Below are 9,372 nucleotides of genomic sequence, written 5' to 3'. Positions count from 1 at the left end.
TTGCCCTTGCCCTTCTTGAAACTAGTGGTTTCACCAACCATCAACAATTGATGCTCCTTCTTGATTTCTACTTTCGCGGTGTCAAACATCGCGAATACCTCAAGGATCATCATATCTATCCCTGATATGTTATAGTTCATCACGAAGCTCTAACAGCTTGGTGGTAATGACTTTGGAGAACCATCACTGTCTTATCTGGAAGATCAACTCCCACTCGATTCAAATGATTGTTGTACTCAGACAATCTGAGCACAAGCTCAACAATTGAGCTTTTCTCCTTAGTTTGCAGGTTAAGAAAGTCATCGGAGGTCTTATACCTCTTGACATGGGCACGAGCCTGAAATCCCAATTTCAGCCCTCAAAACATCTCATATGTTTCGCGATGTTTCAAAAACGTCTTTGGTGCCTCAATTCTAAACCGTTTAACTGAACTATCACGTAGTTATCAAAACGTGTATGTTAGATGTTCGCAACATCCACAGACAACGTTCGAGGTTCAACACACTGAGCAGTGCATTAAGGACATAAGCTATCTACTGTCCGCATAATCGCTACTTTCAACTTTCAACTATATTTTCTCTAGGAACATATCTAAACAGTAGAACTATAGCGTGAGCTACGACATAATTTGCAAAAACCTTTTGACTATGTTCAGGATAATTAAGTTCATCTTATGAACTCCCACTCAGATAGACATACCTCTAGTCATCTAAGTGATTACATGATCCGAGTCAAACTAGGCCGTGTCCGATCATCACGTGAGACGGACTAGTCATCATCGGTGAACATCTTCATGTTGATCGTATCTTCTTATACGACTCATGTTCGACCTTTCGGTCTCCGTGTTCCGAGGCCATGTTTGTACATGCTAGGCTCGTCAAGTTAACACTAAGTGTTTCGCGTGTGTAAATCTGTCTTACACCCGTTGTATGTGAACGTTAGAATCTGACACCCGATCATCACGTGGTGCTTCGAAACACGAACTGTCGCAACGGTGCACAGTTAGGGGAGAACACTTCTTGAAATTGTTGTAAGGGATCATCTTATTTACTACCGTCGTTCTAAGCAAATAAGATGTGTAAACATGATAAACATCACATGCAATCAAATAGTGACATGATATGGCCATCATCACTTTGCTCCTTTTGATCTCCATCTTCGGGGCTCCATGATCATCATCGTCACCGGCATGACACCATGATCTCCATCATCGTGTCTTCATGAAGTTGCCTCACCAACTATTACTTCTACTACTATGGCTAACGGTTAGCAATAAAGTAAAGTAATTACATGACGTTTAAGTTGACACGCAGGTCACAAATAAATAAAGACAACTCCTATGGCTCCTGCCGGTTGTCATACTCATCGACATGCAAGTCGTGATTCCTATTACAAGAACATGATCAATCTCATACATCACATATATCATTCATCACATCCTTTTTGGCCATATCACATCACATAGCATACCCTGCAAAAACAAGTTAGACGTCCTCTAATTGTTGTTTGCATGTTTTACGTGGCTGCTATGGGTTTCTAGCAAGAACGTTTCTTACCTACGCATGAACCACAATGTGATATGCCAATTGCTATTTACCCTTCATAAGGACCCTTTTCATCGAATCCGATCCGACTAAAGTGGGAGAGACAGACACCCGCCAGCCACCTTATGCAACTAGTGCATGTTTGTCGGTGGAACCGGTCTCACGTAAGCGTACGTGTAAGGTTGGTCCGGGCCGCTTCATCCCACGATGCCGCCGAATCAAGATAAGACTAGTAACGGCAAGCATATTGAACAATATCGACGCCCACAACTACTTTGTGTTCTACTCGTGCAAAGAATCTACGCAATAGACCTAGCTCATGATGCCACTGTTGGGGAACGTAGCAGAAATTCAAAAAATTTCCTACGAATCACCAAGATCTATCTATGGAGAGACCAGCAACGAGTAGAAAGGAGAGTGCATCTACATACCCTTGTAGATCGCTAAGCGGAAGCATTCAAGTGAACGGGGTTGATGGAGTCGTACTCGTCGTGATTCAGATCACCGATGATCCTAGTGCCGAACGGACGGCACCTCCGCGTTCAACACACGTACAGCTCGACGATGTCTCCCACGCCTTGATCCAGCAAGGAGAGAGGGAGAGGTTGAGGAAGACTCCATCCAGCAGCAGCACAACGGCGTGGTGGTGATGGAGGAGCGTGGCAATCCTGCAGGGCTTCGCCAAGCACCTACGGGAGAGGAGGAGGTGTCACGGGAGGGAGGGAGGCGCCAAGGGCTCAGGTATGGATGCCCTCCCTCCCCTCCACTATATATAGGGGCAGGGGAGAGGGGGGAGGTGCAGCCTTGCCCCTTCCTCCAAGGAAGGGGTGCGGCTAAGAGGGGGGGAGGAGTCCATCCTCCCCAAGGCACCTCGGAGGTGCCTTCCCCCTTTAGGACTCTCCCCTTTTTCCTATATCTTGGCGCATGGGCCTCTAGGGGCTGGTGCCCTTGGCCCATGTAGGCCAAGGCACACCCCCTACAGCCCATGTGGCCCCCCGGGGCAGGTGGCCCCACCCGGTGGGCCCCCGGGACCCTTCCGGTGGTCCCGGTACAATACCGATGACCCCGAAACTTGTCCCGATGGCCAAAACAGGACTTCCCATATATAAATCTTTACCTCCGGACCATTCCAGAACTCCTCGTGACGTCCGGGATCTCATCCGGGACTCCGAACAACATTCGGTAACCACATACAAACTTCCTTTATAACCCTAGCGTCATCGAACCTTAAGTGTGTAGACCCTACGGGTTCGGGAGACATGTAGTCATGACCGAGATGTTCTCCGGTCAATAACCAACAGCGGGATCTGGATACCCATGTTGGCTCCCACATGTTCCACGATGATCTCATCGGATGAACCACGATGTCAAGGACTCAATCAATCCCGTATACAATTCCCTTTGTCTAGCGGTATGGTACTTGCCCGAGATTCGATCGTCGGTATACCGATACCTTGTTCAATCTCGTTACCGGCAAGTCTCTTTAATCGTTCCGTAACACATCATCCCGTGATCAACCCCTTGGTCACATTGTGCACATTATGATGATGTCCTACCGAGTGGGCCCAGACATACCTCTCCGTTTACACGGAGTGACAAATCCCAATCTCGATTCGTGCCAACCCAACAGACACTTTCAGAGATACCCGTAGTGTACCTTTATAGCCACCCAGTTACGTTGTGACGTTTGGCACACCCAAAGCACTCCTACGGTATCCGGGAGTTGCACAATCTCATGGTCTAAGGAAATGATACTTGACATTAGAAAAGCTTTAGCATACGAACTACATGATCTTGTGCTAGGCTTAGGATTGGGTCTTGTCCATCACATCATTCTCCTAATGATGTGATCCCGTTATCAACGACATCCAATGTCCATGGTCAGGAAACCGTAACCATCTATTGATTAACGAGCTAGTCAACTAGAGGCTTACTAGGGACATGGTGTTGTCTATGTATCCACACATGTATCTGAGTTTCCTATCAATACAATTCTAGCATGGATAATAAACGATTATCATGAACAAGGAAATATAATAATAATCAATTTATTATTGCCTCTAGGGCATATTTCCAACATGTACCGTGCGCATGGGACTCCCGTGCGCATGTGCCCAACTTACCCTGTGCACACGGGCCCTAGAGGATGTGCGGCTGAGATGGCGTTTTGGATCTCCCCTTCTTCCACTTCGACCCCAAGCCTATATATTCCGTACCTAGGGTTATGTTTAGGGTTAGCAAAGTATTAGCTGAAATATTTGTGAGCTTTGCTCCTTCTACCACCTCCATTGGAGATCAAGCCTCTTTGGAGAGGATCCACTTGTGGATTTCAAGACCTCCAACTTGGAGAAGACTACCATCATCAAGACCTCATCTCCTAGGAGTGGGAAGAACTCTACCATTGTATCTTTCCTTTGATTGTGTTTGTGAACTTGTGGATCTTGTGTTGCTATTCTAGTGGATGTTTAATTTGGTATTGTTGGAGTGAATTCATCTTTGTGTTCTTGGTGTTCTTCCTCTTTTCCCCTCCAAGTGTGAAAAGATCCATCTTAGGGTTTCACCCTACAACATCTTGGTATCACGAGCAAGGTTGATTCACATCTTAGAGTCCCTACCCTCCACTCTCTAGCTTGATTTTGTTGTTTTTCGTCCTAATTCAAAAATCCCCACCAAAAATAGCCCCAAAAAATTTTCTTGTGATTTGTTGATCTTGTGAGATTTGGTTGATTTGATCCACGAATTTGGTGTTTGGCAAGTGGATCTACCCCCTACCATCTTCCCCACCCTCCCATCCTTCGGATTTGGTCTCAAGTTTGGAATCCCCACGGATCTGGAGCAGTTCGTCTGCTTGCTAAGGGCCCCGTGCACACGGGCCATCGGGACCCCGTGCTCACGGGCCTCACTTACCCCGTGCGCACGGGCCTCACTTACCCCGTGTGCACGGCCTATCTAGAGTCTTTTGGTTAGCTTTGTTTTCCACCATTTTGACGCACCACCACCACTTGTGTTCTTCCGCAATATTTCTCATGGTTGTTTGAGTTTTGCTTTGCTGTTTTCCTCGTGTCCTAAGGTGTTTCGGCTACTTAGGCGCGATTTGACGTCATCATCACCGCCACTCGACCATTGAGTCAGACTCCACATCAGCTTCGACCACTCCATCTACATCACTACTGTAGCAAGGACGATAACCTTGACGACATCATTGTATTACCCTGGCCTTTACCTTAATAGCTTCGAGCCTCTTTTGTGTAACTTACCCATCGAGGCTAGCTTGTCGAGTATTGTCTGGCCATGCCTTTAGTGCACAATTAGTGTTACGTCTCTCCCGTGCATATACTACTTGTTATCTCACATTGTGGCTCGCATATCAAGCATTGTGGCATAGTCAAAAAAATAAGAAAAGCTTTTAAGCAAAAGAGAAGAGAAGCAAAGAGCTTATAAGCAATAGCATCGAGCCTACTAGCATAGATACATCATCTTGGTCACTACATACATAAGCATAATTGGGATAGTAAGACGACCCGTTTCTCTTCTAGGTTGGTGCACTAGCGTATCTAGCCCATTAGAGAAATTGAGCTAGCGTCTCTCTAGTATCGGTACAACAAGAGCATTTCCGTGGTTACTTATCTTAGAGCTCACTCCTTGGTTGTGCGGATCCCATTTACCTTTTGTGTGTGTATTCCTAGTGATATCCTTGGGTTTGATCTATTTGCCTTTCTTTCCATTTGTGAATCTTCTCAACTTTGCCAACATCTTGACTAACATTTACTTGAATTATTCGTGACACTTCCTAACCGAGCTCCTCAATAAGCCTTTTACTTGTAGGTGTGAGAAACAATGCCAAGTACCAATTCTCCTATTATAGCAACACATGGGATCATACTTGTTACATCCACAATCTTCGGAAAAGGTAACTTTGGTTTTGTTCCCTCATTTTCCTACTTACCACCACTTACACATGATGGATAGGCCTTCTTCTTCAGCAAACCCTCTCTTCGAGGAGCAAGATGGCGAACGTGACTATGTCACCAAGAATAACTTCTTCATTGCACAACGAGCTTTACATCAAGAGAGTGAAGCTTTGGGTGATCGCATCGAACAACTCGCCACTGACCTATGACAATCGGAAGCACGACAACGGGACTAATTGGAAGCCAAGCTCTCTAAACAAATGGATGAATTCTGCAACATGATTGTGAACCGAGCATCTTCCTCAACTTCTTCACCAAGGCGGCGTCACTCAAGTCACCACTCATCGTCATACTCATCTTCCGATGCGAGTGCTCCTTGACGCGACAACACTCAAGACTGCCAGGTGCAAGAAAATCCGTTCCATGGCAAGGGCCTACAAGACCGAGTTCGAGCACGTGAGCAGGAGTGACGCCATGAACGAGACGTCATGGATCAACAACAACCACCACCTCCACATCGTCCACGTCAAGAATCTCAAGACGGCGAGGCAATTCGACAAGAGCAACAAAACCGTGAAGCTCAAGCTCAAGCGGCCCAAGATGCACTCCGAGAGTCCACTCGAGCCGTCGCCCAACGAAGTCGTCAAGTACGTGAGCAAGAGGAATCTCTTTGGCGGTAAATACAAGAAGAAGCCGCTCGACATGAAGAACAACAAGAAAGGTGAAACCGGGAACATATGCCTCGACCTCCTCCTCGGCAACCGGATCGAGTGATCCACGACCCTCCTCCACACCAAGAGCGACATCAAGCGGATTGAGTGCTTGAAGATCCTCCTCCTCGACAAGACCGATATCATCATAGTCACTATGATGAAGAACTCCGCTACGACAAGCTCAATTTCACCATGCCCAAGTTCTCCGGAAGCAACGATCCCGAGGAATACCTATCATGGGCATTGAAAGTCGACAAGATATTCCGTCTACACAACTATGACGAGGAAAATAAGATCGCCATGGCATCCCTCGAGTTTCAAGACTATGTCCTAATTTGGTGGGAGCAAGTGATCGAGCAACGTCGCCAGAAGGATGAGCCACACATCATGACTTGGACACAGATGAAGGACGTCATGAGTGCTCGCTTCGTGCCCATGTACTACACTAGAGATCTCTTCAAGAAGCTGCAACTCCTCAAGCAAGGCACGAAGACGATGGAAGAATACTATCAAGAAATGGAGATTGCCATGATACGAGCCAATGTAAAATAAGATGATGAGCAAACAATGGCACGCTTTTTGAACGGCCTCAACCACCCAATACGGAAGATTGCCAACTTCCAACCCTACTCCAACATCCTCGAGCTAGTCCACCAACAAAGGCGGAACGTCAAGTACAAGAGGACTTCAAGTACGCCAAGTACTCATCCAGGACCTATGGCTCATACACTCAAGCTACCCCTACTATGACCTCGACACCTCCTAATTCGACTAGAGAAACACCAAGTACCGGCGACAAGTCAAATTTCAAACAAGCGACACCTTCCTCACCTCGTCCTCTGGCAAGCACCTACAAGAACAAGACTTCTTCTTCGGCATCACCAGACAATCCCGTCAAGACAAGTTCTGTCAAGTGCTTCACATGTTGTGGCCATGTACACAAGTCTTTCCAATGCATCAACAAGCGAACCATGATCGCCAATGATGATGGCACGTACGACTCCATGAGTGAAGATGAGATGGAAGCTATCGAGCACGTCGCCATGCACCGTCAGGTGAATGACGAAGAAGATGCTCAAGTCTATTGTGACAATGATTCAAGTCCCGCTCTCGTGGTCTCCAAAGTCTTGATGCTTCAACACCAACAAGACGAGGATCAAAGGTGTCACATCTTCCACACCAAGGCCGGTATCAATGGGTGCTTCATGAAAGTCATCATCGACGGAGGAAGTTACCACAACTTGGCAGGTGAAGAGCTATGTTGCAAGCTGCAATTGGTCAAGAAGAAGCACCCTCGCCCCTACAAGGTCCAATGGCCTAGAGACTCCGGCACAATTCAAGTGGAGCACACCGTGCATGTTTCTTTCAAGATCGGCGCCTACAAGGACAACATTGAGTGTGGTGTGGTTCCCATGTTTGTGTGCCATCTCCTCTTGGGGAGACCTTGGCAATTCGGCCGCGGCGTCATCCACAATGGGAGGACATTCCACTATAGCTTCAAGATGAAGGGAACGGAGTATGTGCTACGACCTATGTCTCCTAGCCAAGTGATCACTGACAAGCAAGCATCCACCCATCGTGGAGAAACTACTGAAAAAGTGAACCACCACAAAGAGAGTGAGCACCACAAGCAAAAATTGAGCGACTCTTCGCGGAGAGAGAAAAACTTAGTCCTCCTAGCCACAAAAAGAGAGATGAAGGAAGTGTGTGAGAACCCATCGAGTGTCATCCACTATGTCCTAATGTGCGAAGATGACATGGAAAAGACTAACACTTCTAATCCTCTTCCTCTAGTGTTGTCTAACTTGTTGCAGGAATTCGCGGATGTCTTTCTCGATGAGCTACCTCCCGGTATTCCTCCTCTACGTGGCATTGAACATTGGATCAACCTCATCCCCGGAGCACCTCTTCCTAACAAGGATCCATACCGCGTCAACCCCGACGAAACCAAAGAAATACAAAGTCAGGTCCAACATCTCATAGACCATGGACATGTGCGTGAAAGTTTGAGTCCTTGTGCTGTTTCGATCATTCTTGTGCCAAAACGTGACGGTAGTTTTCGCATGTGTCATGATTGTAGACCTATCAATTCTATCACCTTTCGCTATAGGCATCCCATTCCACGCCTTGATGATATGTTAGATGAGCTTAGCGGTGCCACTATTTTCTCAAAAATTGATCTCAAAAGTTGTTACCATCAAATCCGCATACAAGAGGGTGATGAATGGAAAACCTCTTTCAAAAAAAGTTTGGTTTGTATGAGTGGTTAGTCATGCCTATGGGCTTATCGGAAGCACCAGGTACTTTCATGTGACTCATGCATTATGTGCTTTGTCCTTACATTGGTGTGTTCGTTGTAGTCTACTTTGATGACATTCTCATGTTTAGCAAATCCCTCAAAGAGCATGTGAATCATCTTAGGGACATTTTGCAAACACTTGAAAAGAGTGTCTCTATGCCAATATGGAGAAATGCACTTTTGGTGTTGACAAGATAGTTTTCTTGGGTTTTATTGTGTCTTCCAAGGCAGTTTATGTAGATGAGTCTGAAATTGAAGCAATTAAAACTTGGCCCCAACCCACTAATTTGCAACAAGTGTGTAGTTTCCTTTGGTCTAGCGGGTTTCTATCGTCGCTTTGTGAAAGACTTTAGCACTATTGCCACACCATTGCATGCTTTGAGTAAGAAAAATGCACCTTTTGTTTGGGGAACATCTCAATCTAACGCATTTGATGAGCTAAAATCTTTGCTTACACATGCCCACATTCTTGCATTACCCGATTTCACCAAAACTTTTGAGGTCCATTGTGATGCTAGCGGTCATGGAATTGGTGGAGTCTTAATGCAAGAAAAGAGACCCATTGCATACTTTAGTGAAAAACTATCCGATGCTCAACTTAACTATCCTATATATGGCAAAGAATTGTATGCATTAGTGCGAGTATTTCATGTTTGGGAGCATTATCTTCGCCCACATGAATTTTTCATACATACCTATCATGAGACTCTGACGTACCTTAAAGGTCAAACTAAGTTGAATAAATGACATGCTAAATGGAGTGAATTTATTGAGTATTTCCCTTATGTGATCAAGTACATTAAAGGCAAATAAAATGTAGTGGCGGACACTCTTTCCCGCATATGCATGCTTGTTACTCAACTTGAGTTAAATGTTATTGGCTTTGAGCATATTAAAGATCTTTG

Source organism: Triticum dicoccoides, chromosome 4B (assembly GCF_002162155.2).
Source record: "Triticum dicoccoides isolate Atlit2015 ecotype Zavitan chromosome 4B, WEW_v2.0, whole genome shotgun sequence".
Lineage (NCBI taxonomy): Eukaryota > Viridiplantae > Streptophyta > Magnoliopsida > Poales > Poaceae > Triticum > Triticum dicoccoides.
Note: the sequence above shows the minus strand (reverse complement) of the source record.